Source organism: Mastomys coucha, unplaced genomic scaffold (genome assembly GCF_008632895.1).
Source record: "Mastomys coucha isolate ucsf_1 unplaced genomic scaffold, UCSF_Mcou_1 pScaffold4, whole genome shotgun sequence".
NCBI lineage: Eukaryota > Metazoa > Chordata > Mammalia > Rodentia > Muridae > Mastomys > Mastomys coucha.
Window position 1 is genome coordinate 49,329,011 of NW_022196910.1, and position 26,058 is coordinate 49,355,068.

The 26,058-nt window shown below is 39.8% G+C and overlaps 1 long non-coding RNA gene across 1 annotated transcript; it reads left to right on the forward strand.

The window, feature by feature from the left end:
- Nucleotides 1-11,404: 11,404 nt before the first annotated feature.
- Nucleotides 11,405-23,988, forward strand: LOC116076356. Its single transcript, XR_004112914.1, has 2 exons — nt 11,405-11,569; nt 23,956-23,988. It is a non-coding gene; the product is annotated as an uncharacterized LOC116076356 (long non-coding RNA).
- The last annotated feature ends 2,070 nt before the right edge of the window (nt 23,989-26,058 follow it).

The window sequence follows — 26,058 nt, forward strand, 5'->3', positions numbered from 1 at the left end:
CTTGAAACCAGGAGATGGCACTGCAGCGCTGAAGGCATGCTGGCACCCTGATTGGTTCTTTGAGTGTGAGAAAATTCGGCACTCTCAAGAGTAGCATTTAGCTCACAAACGTGGAGAAGCAAGGTCGGCCAGCATCTCATTCTCTTATATAGATGAATCTCCAACAGATTTAAAATTGGGATGTAATTTTCAGGAATTATTCTTGCAAGTTTCTTTTTTAAGGAGCTTCTTTGACACCCACTTAATTTCTATATTTCTTTTTATGTTAATTTTATTTTACTTGAGTACATGAAAAGTGTGTATCTGTGTTAAGCATTAAGGTCAAGATGGGTAAATTATAAAAAAAATCTGATGTTTGATTAGAACTTTGAATGATGAAAGTCTGCCTTACACACCAACAAGGGCCAGGCCTGTACCCTGACATACAATTAGTCAGAAATAAAGACTGAATAATATTATTTACAGTACTGGGGTAGTAAAACCTCCTACTCTGTACCTGGTTAATCGTGACTATGGGAAAAGGCAAACTGTATCCTCCCAGACTTTCTAAATTCTAAACATAAACTCATATTTTATATGAAACATCTTGATTTGAAAATTTAAAATATTTTCAAAAAGTTCTAAAAAACTGCCCAGAGTTGGGTAGGGTAGTATATGCCTTTAATCTTAGTACTTAGGAGTCAGAGGGAAGTGGATCTTGGTGAGTTCAAGGGTAGCCAGGGCTACATATTAAGACTCTATCTCAAACAAATCAAATCAAAACAACAACAACAAAATAGTCCAGGCTAACTAAACACCATAGAACTATTAGTTTATGACCTCCCATTAGATAATTTGTAGACATTTTATGTCTTTTACTTTATTGAATCTTATTAAGAATCAATGAAGTCATTTGGTTATTGGTATTTTAAAATTATGGCAATGAGACCAAGAGCAAGCAAGTCATTTATGTGGGAACACAAAACTAGTATGTGGTTCAGGCAATATAATTTGCATCAAATGTTATTTGTTTTTTTAAAGATTTATTTATTTTATGTATACATGTACACTGCAGCTAACATACTAGAAGAGGGTATCAGATCGCGTTACAGATGGTTGGGAGCCACCATGTGGTTGCTTGGAACTGAACTCAGGACCTCTGGAAGAGCAGTCAGTGCTCTTAGCTGCTAAGCCATCTCTCCAGCCCCAAATATTCTTATTTTTAAAAAAATTTTTTTAGAAGGTACTTCATGAATACTAGAGCAGGCACCTCTTTCAGGCCTACCTCAGCTTCTGCTGTCTCCATGTAACTTTGAGTTTGACCTGTGTGACTTCAGTTTGTCACCTGCCAAGTGGGGGCACTACCAGACCTCCTGGCTTCAATAGCCAGATCCAGCTTTGAAGCACTATCCATATGGCATCTAGCAACAATGGTGTCAGATATTAGTCAGCACACAGCAGCCTTGTTACCAATTCCATTTTTGGTATTTTCTCCACACTGTCTAAAAAGATCAAACATGAGGGGCTGGAGAGACGACTCAGTAGTTGAGAGTTCTTTGAGATGACTGGAGTCTGGATTCCAACACTCAGGCTGAACAGCTCATAATGTCCTGCATCTCTGGCTCCTGAGGATCCAGTTCTCTCTTCTGGTTTCTTTGGGCACCTGCACGCATGCACACAGATATGTGCAATGCACATAAATAAATATAAAACATTAAAGAAGATCAAATACTCAATAATGACTGAATAATGTTGATGACTTAATCTGGTGTCCACCTTTAAACCAGAAACTGTTTTACCTTTTTCTTGATATGTACTTTTGGTACTGCTTAACCATAAGCTGAAGTACAGCTCTTGCCTGCACTTTTCCTTTGATTAGTAACTCTAATTTGACTTGCAGTGCATTTTTCTGCTCTTGAATGAGAGAGTGCTATTAAGTATTTAGCTTCAAGTATTGACTCTTTTCAGTGTTCTGAAGTGTAAACACACCTTCTCTTGCCTCATGCGAAGATCTCTTAAGTGGTGCTTTAGTTTTTTAAAAGGTTAGGCGACTTGGGAGACATAGTTGGAATTCATTGCAATTAAAGAATTTCCTTATAAGAGCTGGGGGTATAACTCAGTACCAGAAAATTAGCATAGTGTGTGGTTCCTATGGAGATATGGGTTTGATTTCCACTGCTCCCTTATCCACCCTGCCGCCGCCAAATGTCTTCCCTTTGGATTACATGGCAACAAGGAATTGCCATGGAGTTTTTCTCTCATGATATTTTCTTGGCTACCATAATACCATAGGGATTCAAAACAGGCCCATGTTGTACACAATTAAGCTTTAAAGTGATTAGAGAGATATGCATTTATCTAGAAGCCAGAGTATTGTATTCATCTTGTGTGGGTCCAGGAATATGTTTGTGTGTGCTGTCTTCTATCAGCAAACTGATGGTAGTTTCCTGGATTTAGAAAGGCCTACTTATCTACCAAAGGCACCAGCTACTCAGCAATGGTACTTGAAAAAAAAATGTACTGCAGGTTCAAAGATCTTCTTGGCTTTGTGTTAATTCACTAATGTGTCAACTTTATGCACATTCAGTACCCAGGTGGGCTCTCCTGCCTTCCTACCTGCTGAATGAAGACTCTGAGGCTTCTCAGCATCAGAACCTTATCAGCCAAGTCCCTGTGATCTCTCTCCCTCCCTCTCCCCTTTCCTTTTTCCCTCATCTTATCTTCTCTCCTCCTCACTCTGATAAATAGATCACTCACTAGTCACTGTTATATGATCACCTTCATTCCTATTTGATTGAGTGCCAATAGAGTTGATTTCTTTCTACTTTTTCTCCATTTGTAAAGCTATTTGGATGTCATTAATCATGAAAATTGAAGATCTAAATTTCAAGTAAATTTATTTGCTTACACAAAGTCTTTAGAACACTACCAGAGATATATGGAAAATCAAAGGCTCTAGCTATTAAACCTATTTACTCTTACTCGATCCAGCAGGCTAGTTTATATCATTAAAAAAATCTCACCCAATTATATAATATTTATTTAAGTGGTACCTTCTATGACATTACAACACATGTAAAAGATTAAGAGTCCCCAGCTCATAGTATGCACTATATATGACTAGATATTTTGCTGTTATTATTATTTCCAAGAAACCTACTCCTGGCAGGCAGTTCTCTGTGCTTTTTGGTTAAGATGTGTGAAGCATAACTGTGAGTATTTGCTGACTCTACTTCCTTTGTTTATTTGCTCTTGAATTTAATCTCAGTTTACACAAATCCTGTCTGTGTCAGGGGTTCACCTTTCAGACTACAGTGATTTCTTTTCTGAGTTCCACAGGGATAACATAGCTTGTCTCTAATAACTTCTTCATTTCTTGAATCTCACTGTCCTGGTCTTCCAGGGGATGGATACACACATAATGTTTGCTATGCTTGTCCAGGATATTGATACAAAAATTGAGACAACTGCCTCAAACTTGTGGGCCTTTTAAAAATCTTCAATATTTTCTAATATTCCCATCAATGCTTAATCAGTATTTTTTATAAGAACAACAACAGTGGCAACCTGTTTAGAAGTTGTGTTATTTACATTAGTGCAAATAGCTGCATTGTTGGTTAAAATTTAAGAATCTATTATTTAAAGATAATTCATTATTATCAGTCATAAGTCTTTAATATATGCAGCACATGTTTAAGCCCTGCTTCTGAGAATTTATTGAAGCCAATTATTTCAACAGGACATGTTGGAGACACACAGTTTTATCGGGTATATATCTATTAGTGAATGCATAGCAGTTGCAGAGGTCAAATTGCTATCTCTAGCATTTTGTCCCTTTCTACCCCTTTCCCTTCTGTAGCCCCTTAAACTATATAGACTGTATAACTATTGACTTGTTCTGACCTACAGAATCGGGGCAGGAATTACAAGTGCGCAAATTTTGAGTCTACTAGGACTTGAAAGGCCCCCATATTTCTGGTTCCTGTCTTTTATTTTTACACTGTTATGTGGAAAGCAGGCCAAACTAGCCTGCATATCCAAGAAGGACGAGGGACCAGGGGCACAGATGCCCTGTCATCCTGCTTGTTATCTTATAGGGAAGCAGGGAGTACTAAAGCCAGCCCAGTGACAAGCTGGATCCCTAGTCACATTCAGCCTAAATCAGCTGAACTCGAGAGCCAATCTCAGGGAAGTGCAAACAGTGCTGGCTGACATGCACTGGTGAGATCTATGGTTTGTACATGAATGTAGCTTCATGTTGTAGTCAAGAGAATTTGTCCTCTGACCATCATCTCATTAACCAGCTCCCTAGCACCTAGCAGTTTACTTTCTGTATGCATTTAATCTATTTTAAAATTTTAATAATATCGAAGACTAAATCCAATAAAAATAAAAGAGGAGAAAGCTGTTGATAATTCCTCATGAAATTCAGCTCATCTTTTATCTTCTCAAAGGGGTTTTCTTTGACTCTCCCAGTTTATGGTAGCCCCCCCCTTGACAGGACCTTTGATGCTGGGGTCAGTTGCCTTTCCTTTGCACTTTGTTCATATTGGCGATTGGATGATGGAGATTATTTTTGAGCTATAAAAACATCACCCTCACTAGATATGATTCCATGAGAGTGAGAGCTTGTTATTTTACTCACTGCTACATACAGTCTGACATCAAGTCTAGTGGCTGGCAAAGCAAGGACCGTCATCGAGGTATGATGGATGTTCACCAGGTGAACTTCCCTTGCATACTGTCTCTGCCTAGGGTATTCTGGCATCTCTATGACACACAAAGCCACAACACCTTTGTCATTTCCAGTTTTCACTTCATCGATTTCTCAATGACTTTGGGCAGTATAGGTGGGCCACACCATTTTGGTGAAAAATTGGAATAACTCAACAGAGGAAGCTTAGGAATCAGAAAATACAATTTGTGCATCTGAGTTCCACGTTGACAACTTCCTATTTCATCAACCTCCTGAAGCGAAGATGACAGCATAGTATCTGCTCCACAGTGTGGTGTGAGGAGTAGGTGAAATAATTACAAAAAATGTTTGGAAGTGTCAGGATATTAAAGTTCTAGTATCTGTGTAATTATAAAAATACATATAAAGAAAAGTTGTTCCTAATCACCAGCGGGCTAGACCACTACAGTGTTTTCTTGAAGGGTTTAAAAGTTGCCTCCTACACTTACAAACTACAAGTCCCATGGCACTGTATTCAGGCTCCCTAACATGTGTACTTGCTAAAAGCCACCTCTGTATATAGGATTGTGTGATTCTAGAAAAGCAAGATGGCCAACAGTCGTGGTCCTAACACAGTATGTGAGCTGTATCCTGAGCATTGTGATGCTGAACGGCTTTATCTTGCTGAATCCACAAATCATGTTATCACTTTCTTGACAAATTGGCTGAAAGTAATGTGGCTCATTTTTAAAATATAGAAATATTTTGAAAAATGTGGGGCTTGTATATTGACCCTTGTCTCCCCGTGAAACTGAATGTATGCTTATGTAATATATAGAAGTTCTGTTATTGACCCTTTTCTCCCCGTGAAACTGAATGTACAATTACATCATATATAGAAGTTCTGTTATAGCAGAGTGCATTGCTTTAGGCTATTTAAACGTATTTGGAATACCAAACATCATCTGAGGAAAACATTTTCCCTGGAACTCCTGACTTGTTTGTAAACCTTCAAAACCACATGAAGTTTAAATTCCTCTTTGCCTCATTTTAAAACATTTAAAAAGTGTTGTGCAAAAAGAAAAAAAAAAAGAAAAAAGAAACAAAGAAAAGAAAAAAGAAACAAACAAAAAACCCCACATGCAAATGCTTGACAGGGGTCATGCTAACCACTGTGACAAAATATAGCAATTTTCTACTTTTCTACTTTTGCCATTTAAACTGTTGTTAGCTGAGCAGATGTTAGCCTGAAACAGGTAGTGCATCACACATGTGTATCAATTATCACCAACAACTCAACTTTGCCATGTACTAAAGCGGATTAAACTGAAAATTTAAATATAGGGAATGATGCTTTAAATCAGTTAGAGACTTCGGCTTTTCTTCTGTGCTTCTTTGAGTTAGGATGCCTCTGCCTTTCGTTGTTGACTGAATGAGTTGATTTTTACTTCCACAAGGAGAAGGTGCACATTAGACTACATTTTATCATTAAGGCAACATTTTCCTGGAGCAAGCCATTGTTTTCTACACTCAGTGAGATGCACCCTGAAAAAGAGGCTTCAGATGTTTGCTAGAGTATCTGGGACAAAGTGTGGGGGTTTGTTGAATGCTAGTAATTTCCTGTAGCCCATTTTCTCTTGTTTTGATTGAGAACTGAATCTCATATACTTTTGTGTGGTAATGAACATTTAAGTCAAATTACAGCTAAAATTCACCTTCTTTCCTGGAATCATCTAAAATTGAGACTAACTAGCATTTTGTGCTTTCTTCCAAATGCTTTGTATTCATTTTATGCCACTCAGCATGGGCTGACTTACAGATGTTCATCTAGCACACTGAAGCCTTGAAGAAAGCTTTAAGATATTACAGTTTATAAAGTTGAAAAGGACTTACAAATGTGTCTTTAAGAAGAATTTTCTTATGTGTATGTGGTTTTGTACATATGTATGTATGTATGTATGTGTACCACGTATGTTCCTTGTGTCCACAGAGGCCAGAATAGGGCAGTAGATTCCCTGAAACTGGCCAGTTCCAGTGCAGGAGCTTCTAGGCCCTGTATCTGAACTTCATGGCATCTTCAGCCATAGAGGACTTACCTTCCACTTCTGAGGCAACCAAAGGCAATGGTGATAGCGATAGTCAACCAAAGGCGACAGCGATAGCCTGTGATGTTTTGGGAAGAGGGCTTCTCATGCTCAGTGTCGGGTTTTTGTTAGGTGGTCTTTGGCTCTTTGAGGGAGAAGTGTCAGCCCAGATGGTAAAATATATATTTGCACTGACTTAAGTGTATTATAGGTATTTTTAGTTGATAGCGTCATCCCTTATGGGTTTTCAGACATCCTTACAGTCACTTTACTCTCTGCCATCTTTTTCTGTATTAGATGTCTCTCTCATCCCTAAATAGAACCCTTCATTTTTCCCAATCAGACTACTGGTACTTTGATGTTTTCCTCTCTATTAATCATCTGCCTCCAATTCTGCTTCTGTAGTTAGTTACTGGAGGATATATGAAAATGTGGAGTCTGGGGCTTCAGAAGAGAGAGAACACATGGTGTTTGCATCTCAGGCTGCTTGCCTTATTCAGTGTGATCTTCTCTAGTTCCATCTATTTCCTTGCAAATTTCATTTTCCCTTTACAGATGAAGAGTTTGCCATAGGGCATATCTACGGCATTCTCAATATGCATTCATGATTTGAAGTATTTAAGCTGTTTGTACTTCTCAGCTATTGTGGAAAGAAAAGCCATGAACATAGTTAGGCAGGCATATCTACACTACAGTTCCCGCGCCTGAGGCTCAGGGACTGTTGTGGAAGCCAGAAGACAGGGAGTTTCCTGTGAGATTGTGTCTCCTAGGAATGTGAGAGCTCCATCCATAGGCTTTTGCCAGCATGCCTGCCTAAGCATGAACTGAACAAGGGCAGCGACAATAGACACGCTAATGTGGGCAGGAGAAAGCCCATGAGGCCTCAACCTTTCACAAACAGCTCTAGGCAACTGAGGATTGTGGAGAGTGGGAGAAACAGTCTCACCCAGAGGAGCACATACTGATTGGCTCTCCAGTACCACATGGTCACGCCTGAAAACATACATGCAAGTAACATGACATAGACCAAGCAGGTTTGTACTTATATATTTAGGAATATATATATATATATATAATATATTATTACATAATAATTTCATACTACATACACATGTAATATCAGCAATTAAAGAAGCCTTGGACTTAAAAGTGCCAGGAGTGTCTGAAGGGAGAAAAGTGAAGAAGAAAATGATGTAATTTTTTTTCAAGACAGGGTTTCTCTGTATAGCCCCGGCTGTCCTGGAACTCACATTGTAGACCAGGCTGGCCTCGAACTTAGAAATCTGCCTGCCTCTGCCTTCCAAGTGTTGGGATTAAAGGCATGTGCCACCAACGCCCAAAAATGATATAATTATAATCCCCAAAATAAAAGAAATAGGTTTCAAATTAAAACTAAAAATATTTTAGTGCTCAAAATTTAATAAAATAATTGTGTCAAAAATTAAAACTAAAATTAAAACCAAAAAGTCAGTATTGGTTAACATGGATGAGAGCGACAGTTGAAACAGTATCCAAATGCCCAATTCTTCAGTTCAGAAGCACTGCACACACTAGCGGGAAATGGTAAATTGAACACAGTGATGAAAATTTCAAAGAGAGGATGAAATACAAATGATGATGTATGGGCAATGAGCAACAGAGAAAATAATAGTCAGAGCTCGGAATGGTGATTAGGAGAAAGTTGCAAAGGATAGACATCTACCCACATAAATAAAAAGGAAGATCTCCCAGAGCTGAAAATTTTAATGAGAGCAGAACACGGGTCTGTCTGACTATATTAAATCTCCCTTAGAGTGTGAAGAATACACAAAATGAGACATGAGAGAGCTTTAGTCTTGAGTCCCGGCTATGCCACTAATAGATCTGTGACCTTGTCTGATTTGCCTCCTGGTAAATGGGGAGCCATAATAATGGCCTTTCCATGGTTGTTGGGGGAACTAAGATAATATCCCTGATGCTGCTGACACATCCAGGTGCCCAATCAATGCTGCCTCTCCAGGCCCTTCCTAAGAAAGCATGTTGTCTGAATGAGTAGCAATTAGAGTAACTGTCTTCAGCCTCTTTGTACAAATAATTCATACTAAAAATTGGACTCATTTAACTCTGCACTTTTGCAAATAAGGAATCGTAGCAAAATAAAGGATAACTTGGTGACAGAAACAGAAGCTTGATTCTGTGCATGCAGAAGCACACCTACATACAGGTCTGGTGTCCCAGGTACTCTTCTTACGAGCCAGCTCCAAGGTTCCACTTCCTCTCTAAAAATCTTCCCGGGTTGTTAAAAATGCCAGGCCTAGCATGTTTTCACCTTTAGCAGGTATCAAAGACTTGAAGTCAACAAAAACATCATCACATCATAATATCTTGTTTTATTTACGGAATAATTTAATTTTGTGTGTGTGTGTATCTGTGTTATGTGCACATGAGTGTGCATGCAGAAACAACAACACACTGGCAAGGATGTACTTAAAGAGAAAAGTTTTCCTTCCCGCCTCGAGTCTTTGAAAACAAGATGACTAAACTCCTTTTAGACCATAGTGGACCTAAAATAGTTGAACTGATTTTGTTCACAGGGAGCTTCAGTTATACCTCAAGACAGAGGGTGACTCAGGGTGCACAGTTTGAAGCACATACAGGACAAGTGATCTTTACTTGATCCATTACTGTGTTAATGAGCAGATGTTAGGGTGACACAGTCCATGAATAAGGAATGAAACAAACTGGGTATGGACAATGAGTCTAAGTGTGTTTGTGACAGAGGGGACAAGGAGAAACAGGATGCATGCTTAGTCTCTGGATGTAGCTACTGAGATCTCCATCTGGAGAGGCTTCCGAGTGAAGTGCTTGTTGTGTGTGCATGTTCCACCCAATGCTAAAGGGCACAACAAACACCATTGCAGCCTGCAGAGTGTCTGAAAGTGAGTCACGGAAAGTCTGCAGACTGATTTTGGAACAGCAAATCTGTCCTCTGAAATAAACGTAATTATGAGAGAACAAAAATGTGGGTGTACAGAGCTTCTTGATGCATTCAGCTACACCTGACTTTCACTTCAGAACTATAGTTTACCCATCCAACAGGGGGTGTTTGCTCATGGCAGGGTGGCTTTAAAGGCACACATGGCCAGTATTATGTCCTTTAGAACCACGGCACTTTCAACCACCAGTTTATCCATATTTGGTCTACATTTCTGTTTTTCATCTAAAAGCGCTCCAAATTGTTTCTTTATCATCTACCTGTTTGTCAATCTATCAATTATTGGTTTATCTATAGATTTATCATAGATCTGTATTGATCTTTCTGTCTCTCTCATCTGTATCAGAGCTTGTAAAACTGTGGATCATGACCCCCATCTGAGGTCACATAACTAAACAAGGGTGCTGTGAGTAGAAACGGCAATAGTAAAACATTTCCAAATGCTCAAAATGCAAAAAGTAATTCACAATTAAATGTGTAATGGATCTATGGTTTTTCTGACAGTTCTTTCCCATAGCTTCACTGCAGCTTTGGGCAGGGCATCCTACATATGTATTTCCTACTGTACATACTAGCATGACACAGGACACCAGTGATGACTGCCGAAACATATCAGCTCTGATCAGAGACTATTATGTTATAAAGTGTAGTAGTTTGCTTTTTCTGTTCTGGTAGAAGCGTCAATGGCTTCATATGGAAAATGAAGACTTTTATATAGTTCTTTACTCTTATTCCTCAGCATGTACATATCAAATTAGTATATCTTTGGCTGTTCACTGTGTTAAAATATTTGATTTTTAAAAATTGTTATTTGAGTCGTTAACTTGAACATCATAAAAATATTCAGTATATTTTGGTTTGAGATTAGGATTTCCAACAATTTCTGCAATATACTTCTTTTTAAGTATACTTCAAGTATTCAAGTATACTATTTTATACTTTATATTTATGCAATGTGGTATTATCAGCATTGACAATTAGAAAAATAAAAAAAATTCGTTTACTCTGAAAAATGCTGAAATGCTCTGTCCTGCATCATGAAACATTTAGCTGCAGTGTAATTGTTTACACAAAATAAACACACATATTCATCTGATCAGATGCAAATTTACTTTCTTCTTTAGTAGCTGGTAACATGATGTACATGCTGAGGAGCTGCTTTAACAAATTTATGAATTATTATCAGAGCATATTTGCTTGATACATTTTTTCTACCTACATAATAAAAGTTGTTTAGACATTTCTTGGGCAAAAGAGGATCATGAGTGAGAAAAATCTGAACATCTCTTATGTATTTATATCAAATGTGTATGAATATATGCAAATGCATAACTGTGGGTTAAATTCCAAACAGGTGTTTGTCATAGCTCATTGTACAGAAGGAGCCTGAGAGGGTTTGTTTGTAGACGCATGAGTCTAGAAGCCAGAGAACATGGAGAAGCGCCGTCAGCCAGAGTCCATACTCCACTTCCATGGCAGTTCCATTGTTAAATAGTCACTGATGTGGACATTGGCTGATTTGCTTTATTCATGAAATATGCATGGCACAGAGGAGTAAAAACTTGCTAAGAAGAGGTTTGCCAAGAGCTGGGAGAAAATAGCACCTTAGCGATAGTGTCACAATGGAAGAAGTCACAATGTCCGTCATGTGACAGTTGAACAAGGACATAGTAATTAGAAAGGGAGCAAGGCCCTGGTCTCCAGGTGCAGCGACAACATGGACACTGAAGGAACCAACTAGGGGATGGGGACTATTAAAGAAGATGTCCTGCGTCTGATCCAGTCTCCTTGCTAATATGAGTACTTTACATGTGTATTCAGAATGGACCCTGTAGGAGATGTAGCTGTTGGGAAAAAGTATGTATTTCTTATTTCAAAGTTTGGGTTCTATAGACATAATGTTTTTGTACACTGTGTAAAGTTTACCCTTGTGGTATTCAAATGCTGACTTCTCTGCTCTCCTCTCTTGTTTCAATCTAAACTTTTTTTTGTAATGTTTATACCAAGAATCTCTTGACTCTTACCTTTTATTCTCTGCCTTGTCAAGAAATGTCTGGGCAGAATAGAGAAAAGGGCAAGAAGTCTGCCAGCCAGAGGAAGGAGTGGGGGGGGGAAGAGAAAGAGAGAGAGAGAGAGAAAGAGAGAGAGAGAGAGAGAGAGAGAGAGAGAGAGAGGAAGGAGGAGGAGGAAGAAGAGGATGATGATGGAGGATTTAGAGCCATGAGGAAGAGGTCCATAGAGAGATCATGGAAACACACTGAAGTCCTAAGAATCAGGTCAATAATGATATGGAAGTGTCATGGGATGGGGCTGGGAGGTGGCCAGATTAGCATAGGAGGTTAAGGTAGATCATTTAACTGCTAGGCTATTGGGGTACAGTTTTAAATAATTCTTGATTTCTCTGTGTGATTACTGGGTACTAACATAAGGTAAAGAAATACAGATGTCTGATTAATTCATTGTTACATTTATAATAAAGAAAACCACTTTACAAAAAGTGTCATTTGTAAATCTTCATTTACAAATGAAGATATGTAAATTCACTCAAACCTTCCTAGGTGTATCATTCCTCCTGGCTCTATCTCAGGGTTCTTTCTGCCTCACGGATGTCCCACCTCCCATTTCCTGCATAAGCCATGGGCCATAGGATTTTTAACTGACAGGTGATACATCCATATAAACATAAGATATTCTTTCCACAGGATTCAGCTATCTTTGGCTACTTTAACACTTGTGTGTGCATATCTACAACACATGTGTAGAGGTGGGAGGAAAACTCACATGAGCCAGTTCACTTCTAACAAGTGGGTTCCAGGGATTGAACTCAGGTTTACCAGGAAGTGCCATCAGCTGCTGAGACATGGCCCTCAACTAATTTTGTAAAATTCTTTGATGAGCAAGTCCCCTGCTCCAGCCTGAGAAGCTGCCCTCATTACAGGATGCATTTGCACAGCTCGTTCATCCGAAAGTACACACTCACCCTGCCCAGGAATGGATTTCTGATAGCACCACACAGAAGCTTAAGAAAGGAGCTTCACCTTTTCTGTGTGAGGTTCACCATGCTTCTGTCTCTGCAGCATGTGAAGAAGACACGGGAGTCCAGTTTTGAGTCTTTTCATTCCTTGGTCACCTACCCCTTGACAATATTTGATGCAAAGTTCATAAAATCTATGTCTAAATCCTTGTCCAAACTTGAATGGACCTGTTCTTCCTGACTCTGCAATTCTTACCAATTCTTCATCCCTGTAGTCTCAGGGTGGTCTCACCAACTGCTTTTCCATCCTGTGTCTGCCTCCTGTTTTACCCATGGGGCAACTGATGGGAGTTTATTGAAAATAGCAACCATAGCATGTCACCCCCCTCCTCAGCAACTCCAAAAGTTCCCAATGCAATTAGAGTGTAACTCAAGCTCCTCCACCCCCAAGGGTCTTCTCTTTGTCCCCATGCTCAGCAAACAAGCCTTGCCTTCTTGGTGTGGATTTGCAGAAGCTGTCTTATCTGCTTGCAGTGATGTCCTGCATGACGTTTCCTTTGTAGTGTTTATGTCTAACCAATTCTTGCCTTTTCTGAAAATGCTTTTCCTGTTGGTCACATCTATAATAGCCACAGACATCCTCTGACCTGTCAGTCACCCCCTATCTTATACCATCGTTGTGTTTCTAAGTAGTAGTGAGCACTGTAGGGCTGCATAGTCCATTTGTACATGGTTTCCTATATGTGCCCTTCACTGTCTATCATTTCCTCCTGACTCATTGAGCCCATGCCTGGTGAGTTCAGTATCTTTGTCTGTCTCTCCCTGGAACAAGAAGAACCACAGTGTGTTGTAGGCAGAGTAGCAGATAAGAGGAACTCATGTGTAAGGCAGCAAGACACACAATTTTATCCACAAATGGCCCTTTCTAGGGCTAGCACATTATTTGTATATAAAACATGTCATTAATAACATGACCTTCATAAATAATTGCTGTACAAAATGAGGACCCAAGATATCCTTGCCATCAATAACAGTTAATTAGTTGCTATACATGAGCCCTCGAGGATATTCTTTATTTGTAAGGTATAAAACAGACAGTAAAGTGAGAAGATTGAAAGTCAAAGGCTAAATATTCCACAATAATGCGTACCTTCTCTTGACCCTCACATATCCATTTTGAATTTGCATACATCATGAGAGTCTTTTTTTTTTTTGGTTTTTCGAGACAGGGTTTCTCTGTGTAGCCCTGGCTGTCCTGGAACTCACTCTGTAGCCCAGGCTGGCCTCGAACTCAGAAATCTGCCTGCCTCTGCCTCCCAAGTGCTGGGATTAAAGGCGTGCACCACCACCGCCCCCCCCCTTTTTGTTAATGCAGAGAAAAGTGGAGATGTCTATTTGGTGAATGACCAGCATGCTCTGCTGGAACTAGGTATAGGGGAAATCCCTACATAATACACGTTCAGAAAGCTAACAAGACTCTAAAGAGGGTGTAGCTTTACTAAGTCACGTAATTGGTAGAAATGTGAACATATACAGACCACAAGCTCCTACAGACAAACAGCCTGACAGTTGCATCTAAAGTTTACTTGTGCTTCATCTTTGTGAGTTCTAACCACTGGGCCACCGGGCTTTGGCAGTGGTCTGAGCTTGCCAGGAGATGTGATCTTAGTTACAATGCAGCTACTGCCTGTCCTAAACAAGTGGCCTGTTAGCTCTCACCCAGGAGCTCATCAATCTTCCAAAGTTGCCAAATCATGTGTTGTAGCCTTTAAAGCAAAACAAAAGTCCAAATCACACTTGGGAATGTTCACTGCTTCTGGGCCACTGCGGCTAATGCCACTGCTTGTAGCTTGCCCAGCTCCAACCCAAACAGAAGGAGAATAAAGTTTTACCATGGCATCAATAAGCCAAGTACCTGAAAACGCAATGGGAAAGCACCCAGGACATTTTGTCTATAAAAGCCTCTTGTGAGAGCATTCATCCTGTGAGAGGCACGAAGCAGCGTTGTTACTGGGAGATTTGTCAGTCAATGAATGTGATGCAGTCTCTGATGTGAGAAATGGCTCAGGACCTCAAAAACAGTGCTTCCAGGCCACAGCTATGTCTTCTGCAGACAGCACTTGAGGCCTATCTGATTGGCCATTTTAAACATGCCAACCTGTGCTCTCTCCATGCCAAAAAACATTAACAATTATGCCTAAAGATATCCAGTTCTTACGCTGCATCACTGCACAGGTAGAAAACATGCTCACAGTTCCACTGTAATGGGAAAATAGTACATTTCCAAATTTTCCCCTCACTCTGCTGTCAGTCTTTCTGAATGTTTGATGTCCATTTCTGTGGGGCAGGAGGTACCGGGCTATTTGCAAGTGGAAACATGAAGACAGAAAGGAGGACCTGGCAGCTTCACCACTTTTATTATGGAGTTTTAATATAAAGGCAAGATTTAATATAGGCAGAGCTAAAGACCCAAGAGAGAAAGACATAGTGTGTAAGGTTGGAAGCCCTAGAGAACACGGGCTGTCCAGGCCTCTGTCTTGGGCTTTGCTTCAATAATGATATCTTAACTTTGGTAGTTAGGGAAATGAATTCATCTGTGTAGCCTGCAGCAGCGAAACTCACCCTCTTGACATGAAGGAGTTAATTGACTGCAGAAGGGCTGATTTTCTAGGTAGGAGTATGGGGGTGCATGAACACGTGTGCACTTGTTTGTGGCTTTGTGCAGATCCAAAGGGTGCTGCAGAGTAGGTCTTTCCTCTATAAAGGTCAGAGAGGGCGTGCAGGGACTTTGGAAGTCAATTTTGCATGCATTTTATATGTGCTGAAGGTTAATTGGGCTGCTGTGGCTTTAGGTTTACTTTAATTGTTTAGTGCTTTCATTCCGTATTTCCATTTTACTTCAGTGTTTCCCACAAATGTAGGAGTGGCCTTTGTTTTCTAAATTGGCACTGGCATTATTCCTATCACACCCCAGTGAGGGCGAACATTGGGCAAAGTGCTTTTCTCAAGGACAAACTCTAAGTCTCCATCTAGAACTGGTGACCCCCTATTGATCTGCCTATAATCATGACTATTTGCATTTCCACATTTTGCTGAACTATCTCGGGGGATATAGTACTTGGTGGAAATGTCTTAAATGATCTGTGTGGATGCCACAAGTCAATCATCCTTTTATTCCTGAAATAGGCTATAGCTGAAGGAACCCCACAGCCTCTTCTCCCTCTGGTGCGCTCTCCAGGTATGGGGCATCGGTTCACTTCTCACTCTCCTGTGTCTTCATCGGTGCCTCAGCCTCCACTGGCTCTGCCTGAAGGAAGAGTAGAGCTGTGAAGTTTCCTTCTCTTAACCATGCCCATCCTTGCCTCTTTCAATAGACCCATGACAGTTTATATATAATTCCAAATGTTGAAGCGGCCTTCTCTGTTTTCATAGAAACTAATTTATCATCAATCTTTTTCTTGATTAGAGAGAAAACCTACAATACCACAACTCTCACATTCATTTCAATATTCCTCCTATCTAGAATCAAAGCCATCTGTAAGGGAGCCCCCAGCAGGGCACTCAAAATATTCTTTAATTAGTGAATGGGATTCAGGGACATGTTAGTTACAAATAAAACAGCTTAAAAACTAGGGTAGGAAATTTAAGCAGCTGCCCAGACAGATTTAAGTATCATTAATAAGTTCCTTTGGCACTGCTTTGACTGCAAGGGATACACAGCATAATTGCATGGAGGCAGAGGGTAGAAACCTCTTTGCAAATGGGAACATTAATGTGACAGAAATATCTCAAGAGACTGAGGAGAGGAGTGAAGAGTTACTTGTTTAACTGAGGGAGAGGAAGAAAGAGGAGTGCTTAGGACAAACAACTTTGGCTGTGTTTAAAGATGAGAGGTCTCGGGTTCTCAACTGTTCTACGGGACAGAACAGGCTTCCTTCTCAGGACAAGCAATTCCTTCTCTGCTGAATGTTCTGCTGTAGCTAAGAGAAGCAACAAGCTGGAACCTGGTCACTGTATGCATTCAAGTGCACACAAACATCACCAACAACAGTTCCTTATTTCTTCATTTATATCCTCGGCTGGCCTTAAACCTCATGATCCTATTGTCAGACCCTCAGAGTGTAGGGTTTGTAAGTATGAACTCCGACACCTGGCTCCAATAATTTTAAATAAAATATTAATAACAAACACAAGAAGTTGAACTTAGCTTTAGTGGTTTTTATCAGGAACCCTCTGGCCTAGATAGACGGGCTTCTACAGCTCAAGACACTTAACCATTGCTGACAAGTGATGGCTACAGTTATCCTGTGAACTTGTCACTGTGCCTCAGGGACTGGTAAATGAAGATAGACTTTGACTATTAAGTTCTTTAGTTGGAGAATTCGAGGGACTAAAGAAAATGAAGGAATCAGAATGGAACCGAAACTAATGCTGAGAGGAAGAGGAAATGACAGCACACCAAGGGCAAAGGCAAGGCCAGTGCTGTGATGTAATCACAGTCCAGCTCTGGGAACCCAGGAGTTATTGTGGTCATTTACAGAGGAAGACATCAAAAGGTGGAAATGTTAAGCAATTTCCTGAAGTCACAGCCCAGGTCTCATTTCAGAGCCCCTGTCCATCCAGTTCTTAATGGCTGAGTCATCTAGCCTCAGGTTGCAGCTGGTGCTTTTACAGAATGTCTTATATTGCAGGATAAATAAGTTTAGGATGAATAAAAATGGTTACCCCTCCTGCTCAAAGCTACTGGAGAAATATGATTTGTTGTGCAAGTACGTTTTACAAACAATCCAGCCTCTATGGATTGGTCCATTGGTTATTTCTCTAATAAAACTCTGATTGTTTGAGTCAAGAACCACACAAATGCAGTGCTAGACACTTAGAGTCTGCCTGCTTCCTAGAAATTACAGAACAGTGTTTCTCAACCTGTGGATCGTGATTCCTTTGGGGTCAAAGGACCCTTCCTTTGGGGTGGTCTAAGGCCATCAGAAAACACAGATATTTCCATTATAGTTCATAACAACAGCAAAGTTACAGTCAGGAAGTAGCAACGAAAATAACTTCATGGTTGGGGGTCACCACACCATTAGGAGCTGTATAAAGGGTTGCTGCATTAGGAAGATTGAGAGCCACTGGCTTAATTCTAGGACTTAGAGCCTTCATTGTGCTAAGTCCTCTGAACAGTTTCTACAGTATGCTCTGTAAGAAGTTGGTTCATTCTCACTTTTCTTTTGTATGTGGTGTTGTGTGTCATGTACATGCCTGTGTAGGTGCGTACACAGGTGTTCCTCTTGGTATAAAGGGCTCAGTTTAACATTGGATGGCTTTCCCCAACTTTAGTTTTCAGACAAAGTTTTTAACTAAAACCAAAGGTCATTGATTGGTTAGAGTGGCTGGCCAATGAACCTCAGAGTTCATCCAGTCTGTACCTCCCTCACCCAGTTCTGGGACATAACATCTGGCTTTTTAATGTGTGTTTTAAGGACCCAAACCCAGGTCCTTCTGGTTGTGTGAGAGGTCCTTGACTGAGCCAACTTCCCGGCCCCTTCTTTTACCATTGTTATTTTCTGAAAGAGGATCCTGGTACAGGAGGGTAGATGATGCCACTGCCTAACATGTAAGCTTAATATTGTAAGAACTGGCAGGCATAGAAGAAGCTCAGTGAGTAAAGAAGTTTGCTCCATAGTGGAAGCACACATCTACAAAGAAAGCCTTCGAGGTCATCTCCATCCACCAGGAGCAGGATGGCAGAGATGCAGAGACGTTCATGCCAATGAGGAAGCCTCAGAATTAACTGTCGTCATCTTTCAGTGCTCTTCCCTTGTTTCTTCAACCGTTTTTTTTTTTTTTTGGTTTTTTTTGGGGTTTTTTTTTTTTTTTTTGATCTTCCTCTGTAGGACATGTTAACTTTTGTATTTCAATAATTTGTTACAGGTCCTGGGGACATAGCTTGTTAACATGTCTAAATAACATTCATCATTTCACTAATCATACACTACTTTATAGCCACCTGAGAAGATGAGAAGATTACTTCTTGGCTGAAGTAATTTGTGTTTACATGGTTAATTATCACTGTCAAAATGTAGTAAAATTGAACATTAATAAACATATCATAAATAATCCTATCATGCAAAAACACAGCTTTTGCCTCAAAAGAATGAAGAGACAATGCCCCCTAAGCCAGATATGCATGACCGTGGCCTGGGAACATGGATCAGTGCATGACCATGGCCTGGGAACATGGATTAGTGCATGACCGTGGCCTGGGAACATGGATCAGTGCATGACTGTGGCCTGGGAACATGGATCAGTGCATGACCGTGGCCTGGGAACATGGATCAGTGCATGACCGTGGCCTGGGAACATGGATCAGTACATGACCGTGGCCCGGGGGCATGGATCAGGATTGCCCTGAAAGAGTGTTATGACACAGAAACAGTTGCAGAAACTGTCATACTCACAGAACAGAGACTCAGAATCAAGGCATTTATCAAATATATTGGAGGGGATCCCAGGCAGAAGGGGTCATATCTGCTATATACATCAAATGATACTGGATGTTAGTATTATATTCTTAGTGGAAACTAGAGTCTGGCTAAGTAAATATATTCAAAATGTTTTACAAAATAGGTGAAAGGATTCAAAGTCAGACGTGAAGGTAGACAATGATGGCTGCAAAGGGGACTGAAGATAGCTCAAGACATCTTTGTTTCTGTATCTGCAGTATACCACCTCTCTAGAATCATGAAGCTTTAGTCATTAGTCACCACGTATAATCTTTAACACAGCCGTGGTTTTCTTCAGTTCAAAATTCAATTAATAACAAAACTATGTAGGATCAACACAATTATATGACATGATTATGCAAAAATATTTTTTAAAAATTGAAGATACTAGAAGGAGATCAAAGGCAGATAGACTGGAATAGTTAATAATTGAGAAAAGTAATAGCACTCGTAATTTCCCCATTTTTATGAATTTTGGCCCAAGAACTGAAATGTGAGCAGCCCTTTGAATGCCTTTTAGTGATACAGCATAAAGGAAGAGTTGGACTCAAATTGACATTCGATGTTTCTATACCTTAAGTAAAGGAAGACAATATTGGAACCAGAGAGAATATGAAAATTTGAAGATTTCTAGTACAAGTCCTAAAGTACTCACTAAGAATAGTAACTAAATAAATTAACATATGTTTCTAAAGGAAAATTTGGTTACTAAGAAGACCAAAGACATGGAACAAATAGAATTAAGCTAGAGAAAAAGAAAATAATAAAAACCATAAACATTTGCATTATGTTTCAGTGATTGAAACAACAATATTTAAATAGATTTCTCTCCCAGAAGATGAAAGAATAAGATACAACTGTGTGTCCTCTGAAGGAGTGCACTCAAAATGCAACACATAGCTAGGCTGAACATAAGTTAGCTGTACAAACATTTTTTCATATAAAAGTAAATTCATGAAAGCTGATTATTATATTACTATCAAATAAGGAAAACTTTAAGACAAAAATATCTATAGATAAAAAAGCATCTTGGATAAATCTATCCAGAAGATATAAACATCATACATATGTATATACTCAATAATGGTCTTCAAAACTCATAAAATAAATGTTGATAGAATTAAAGGAAGATGTAGACAAGTCTACAGTTAATTTTGTTAATTATAAAAACCTCTTGTGGGGCTGGAGAAATGGTTCAATGGTTAAGACACTGACTACTTTCCCAGAGGGCCTGAGTTCAATTCCCAGCAACCACATGGTGGCTCACAACCATCTGTAGTGGGATCTGATGCCCTCTCTGGTGTGTCTGGAGATAGCTACAGTGTACTCACATACATAAAAAAAACAAAATAAAACAATCAATCAAAAACCTCTCATAATTTATAGATTATGTTCATGGGGAATTAGTAAAATGTATAATTTCTGACTATATGATTGACTACTTTTTTCTAACATGTTTGAAGAGGACTACAATTTCCAATAGAGAGTACATTCTTTTCAAGTACTTGTGTTTTTTTTTTTGTTTGTTTTGTTTTGTTTTGTTTTGTTTTGTTTTTTTTTAATCCAGGATGTATTGAACCAATACATTGACTCAGGACGAAAGATCTAGCAATTTTAAACAGAAGTCATTCAGGAATGTTCTTGGGCTACAGTGGGTCCACATTGGGAACAAGGAAACCCAAGACATCCAGAAAGCCATGCTACATATTGGGAAATAAGCAATAGTTCTCTAAATACCCTAAAAGTCAAAGAATTGGAATTGTTTTCATGGACTATTTAGTAAATAGTTTACAAGGAGGAACAAAAAATTTTAACAATGCTAGAGAAAATATATTATATTTACAACATAATATATAATGTAAAATACATGCATAAAAAGTGGCTTGAAACAAAGCTTAGAAAAATTTATCAATGCAATAGCATCTTACTGTAAACCCCAACCTGGTCTTGAGCTTGGATGATTCTGATTCACCCTCTCCAGTGTTGGGATTATTGGCACATGTGGAACAAACTTTATGGCTTCAAATGCTTTCCCTAAGAATGAAGGAAGTTTAAAAACTATGTATTGACACTTTTACTCTAAGAATCTGGAAAACAGCACAATTGAATCTAAAAGCAATGGAGGGAAGGCACCAGTGAAGATGAGAATACAAATAGAACCCCACAGAGCTATGATAGGGACAATGAACACAGTAACAAAGTAACAAAATGACAAACCATCTGAGCTAAAGCAGAAGACCAAAAGAACACAAATCACTAATGTCAAGAGTAAAAGAATAGTGCGGGGGTTGGGGATGGGTGTATATGGCAGAGCCCTTGTCTACTGGCTATGGGCTTCATCCCACCACAGAAAAGAAAACCCGAGTAAGGAGAACAAAAATAATATTCCAGGATGGAGAGATGGTCAGCTGTCAAAAGCAAATTCTGTTTTTGCAGAAGACCACAGTTCAACCCTCAATATGCAGGTTGGACAGTTTACAACCTCCTGCGACTCTAGCTGAAGAAGATCCAGTTCCTTCTTTTGGCCTCTGTGGGCACAGCTCTCGTGTGTGCAAACCCGCAAGGATGTATACATGCAACTAAAAATACAAAAATAAAAGTAAAGAGAAAGCACAGTATTTGGTATAAGTTTTACAGATATAAATCATAGGTAAAGAAGTACTGTGAATAAGCATGTGCCAGCAAATGACAGTGAATGTCTGGCTGAAGTATACAAAATACTTGAAACCTCTAAACTTACTAATGTGGTAGAAATTTAATAATGCATTCCTGACTACTATGGTAAGTCGGATGGCCACTTTGCACATGGAAGAAAATGCACGTATGAGCTTCAGCTTCAGTTTTTCATTATGACGATTGCACTTCTGGTGCATTATTATCTGCAACAAGCAAATGTCTGAATGTTGAGCTTAGGCAAATATTATATAATCATAGAAGTGAACAATGAAGGCTTGTCACTTACTGACAATAACTAAAAGTCTTTTCCTGGAACTTTGCTGTGAAATTATTCTGTCTTTTATTTAACACTTTCCCCAAGAGTCTTGGCTATTCAGTTGCAAAGTCAAAATCTCAGTAAATATGCATTTTTAATTTCTCTTGCTAGTCTAACAGCTGAGCCCTATTCATGCATCTATGAATGATAAAAAAATAAAATGCAAAAATCATGAGACTTTAGCTATAGTAATTTTTGCCTACAATAGAATATAAATTTAATTAGATACACAAAAGGAAGAAAGAATAAGATTCGTTTCTGGTTTAAGTTACCACATTAAAAGTTTTTTTTTTTTTTTCAGGATTGGGACTATAAAAAAATGTTTTGTTTTGTTTTTTTCAGAATGTCATACATGAGTAGTCTATATCATTTCCATTCTTTCCTTTCTTCTCCCAACTCCTTGTGTTCCTCTACCTCCTTTAAATTCATGAGCTGTTCTTCTTTAATTATTATATATATATATATATATATATATATATATATATATATATATAATATAGACACTTGTATAAATAAACACAGTCTGTTGAGTTCTTTGGTGTTTCTCCTGTGAGTGCATTTGTGTGCGTGTGTGTGTATGTGTGCGTTTGTGTGTGTGTGTGTATGCTTAGGCATGACCACTTGGGCCTGGAACCTATCAGGGGCCTTATCTCTGGAGGAAACTGGTCCTCCTCGTCTGGGCAATTAAAAAAACGTGGCTTGTGAGATTCCCTTCATCCACTTTGGCATGTCAACTGGTGTTAAAGATGTTCAGTCTTGTTCAGACAGCATGCTGCTGAGATTTTATGGGCCCAGCTCCCCTGTCAAATATGTTTTTTTATATAGTGTTCTTCAGTGCCCTCATTAGTAAACTCCACCTAAAAAAGAAATCGACTAGAAAATAGTGACTTTCAAGATTCTCTCTCAGTTGTCTAAAGGAAGGCCTGAAGGATGTAGTCCTTTTGTCTCACTGGCATGCATAGCCATAATGATTAAAGGTCCTTTACCAGTTTTTCACCATGATGTTTTATGTTTGGATTTTGGATGAATGACCATCTCTAATTGGTTAAGACCCACAGAGTTGGACTACCCCAGGACTCTGATAATACCATGTGCAGAGAGAAAAGCTAGAAAAAGAAATTAATAAGAAAAGCAAATGCCAAAGTTTGCATTTATGGTGAAACTAATATCTCAAAATAGCGTTGAATAACCAAATGGTTAGATAGCAACATTGGTCTAGGAACTTGAAGAGTGATGTGTAAGAAGGCTTGAATATTAACCCATCCAACTAAAATGCTTAATAACACAAGCCATGTTCCCAGGGGAAGGGAGAGTTGGTGGGGCAGTGAGGGAGAAAAGGGAACCCACAGGTTTGTCTCTCAGTGCACTATGTGGGCGCTAATGGAGTCTTTCTATCTCTTTCTCCTCTGCCACAGAATTTTAAAAAGGCTCTTTCTATTATTTTCTATCTTACTTTGTCAGGCCCTTGTTGTGTTCTAGCTTCCTTCCTCAGTTCCTTTATGAACTGTGGAAGGAAACAGAGCTTCATGCATCTTCCCTGTAGAGAGCCGTGAATCTTGAGAGGCATTCGCCATGGCAAGATGGCGCCTAAACAACTGTTTGCGCATGTGCGTAGAGTGAAAAGACGCCATGTCACGGCCCATCCTGGGGCGTTACGTAGGGTAATGAGCGAACAGCCAATCATGAACAGACACACCACGCTGTGGGCAGATACCCTGCACTGTGGTGTATATAAGCAGTACAGATTTTGGGTTCGACCCCTTTTTCCCTATAGATAGAGACAAATAAACAGTTGCTACAGAAGGAACCTAGTGTCCGCGTGTCTTCTTCCCGGCGAGAAGACTGCGCGGGCTACAACTGGTGCCGAAACCCGGGATGCCAAGAGAACCTTACAACAGCTGGTAAGTTTCAGAACTACAGGACAGAGTGAGCTCTGAGAGGCATGCTGCTTGATTTTAATTCCTCCAACCCTTCCTCAAGGTTAGAGAGCGCGGCCAAAGCCCTGGTAATTGTGCTAATGGCGCTTGTTACAATGTCCATTTGACATTTGATACATTCTTGCCTGGAAGATGAGAAATTCCTTGCCTCTGTAGCATGTTGGGACAGAGGGCACTTGAGGAGTTACAAGATAACATGTCAGAAACAGAGGGGAGAGTGGGGGCTAGCCAGAATAAAAGAGAGAAAAAATATGGGAGAGTAGAGGCTAGCCAGGAGAAAGGGGAGAAAAGAGAAGAAAAGAGTATAGGCCCTTCCGCTGGACTTGTAGAAGTGAGAGATAAGAAAAAGGACGCCCTGGGAGAGAAAAGTAGAGAAAGAGATAGAGCTTTGAGACGGAAGCCCCTTGAGCCTGATAGCTCTGAAGAGTTGAGCCCGTCAAGAGAGGAAGACTTAGAGAGAGAAGCGGCTTGCTATAAAGAAGAGAGGTATCATCTAAATGAACATTCACTGCCTCTCCAGAATCTAAAGCGAAAGGGAGATCAGAGCTACAAAATACTTTATGCTGTCCCGCCTACTTTTCCAGGTACACCCCTGCTGTACACTGATGGACGCTGTTCGGATTCCTTTTTGTCTGGAGGAGATGAGAGTAAACTCTTGCGTGCCTTTCCAGTGTTTGAAGATGCTGGTGGTGGCCCAGATATGTCCTCGTACTAGTGTGCTAGGAGCTCACCAAGATATCATTTTCTTTAACAGCTAAAAAAAAAAGAGAGAAGGTTTTCTGACCTTCACCAATGTTTCAAGTCCGAGTCAAACTCTGGCTTAGAATGTTAAGCCATTCAAACTATTAGCCTCCAGCGTTGGGAGCAGGGAACCAAAGCTTAACTAGGCCCACCTAGTCTGTAACCAAAACAACAAACTGAAGAGGAACTATCTACACCTGGCTTCTAAGCCAAGGTCACCTTAGTCAGAGCTAGCTTCCTTTCATATTGTAACCCCTGTTTAGCATAAGAGCCAAACATTGGTGGCACACGCCTTTAATCCTAGTACTAGAACTTAGATGGGCTAGGACTCAGATTCATGTATCTCTCACAAAACACTTGGGCCTGGGGAGATACAGCACCAGTTCAGAGGAAATAGCTGCTGTTTTAGACCCAGTATGTTTCAGATAGCCTCAGAGGTACCTCAACTTTTGAGCTGCCAGATTTTTTATTTCTCTTTTACAATGATTGTAAAAGCCTCATGTCATTTTTAAAGAAATACACTCAGACCTTACACACTGGTGTCTAATGTGTTTGTCAAAAACCTTTAATCCCAGTACCTGCGAGACAGAGCCGGGCGGTGGTGGTGCACGCCTTTAATCCCAACACTTGGGAGGCAGAGGCAGGCAGATTTCTGAGTTCAAGGCCAGCCTGGTCTACAGAGTGAGTTCCAAGACAGCCAGGACTATACAGAAAAATCCCGGTCCGTGGCACCTAAACAATGGAGAATCTTGATATTAGATATTAAAGATTACTTTTTTTTCCATCGCTCTGTGCCTCCAAGATAGACAAAGGTTTGCATTCACCCTGCCCGCTGTTAATCATCTTGAGCCTGATAAAAGATATCAATGGAAGGTCTTGCCTCAAAGAAAAGATATCATAGAGCACACCCACCGTACGCTCAAATCATATTTAATAAAACAAAAAGGGGGTATTGAAGAGGCTTTGCCCTCGGTGCCAAGAGTAACTATCTCTATAGTACTCTTTACTCTTAATTTTTTAAATTTAGATGATGACGGGCATACAGCTGCTAATCGTCATTACTCAAAACCTGACAGGCCAAAAGAGATGGTAAAATAGAAAAATGTTTTGACCCGTCAATGGAAAGGCCCAGATCCTATTTTAATAAGATCCAGGAGAGCCGTTTGTGTTTTTCCACAGGAAGAAGATAACCTGATTTG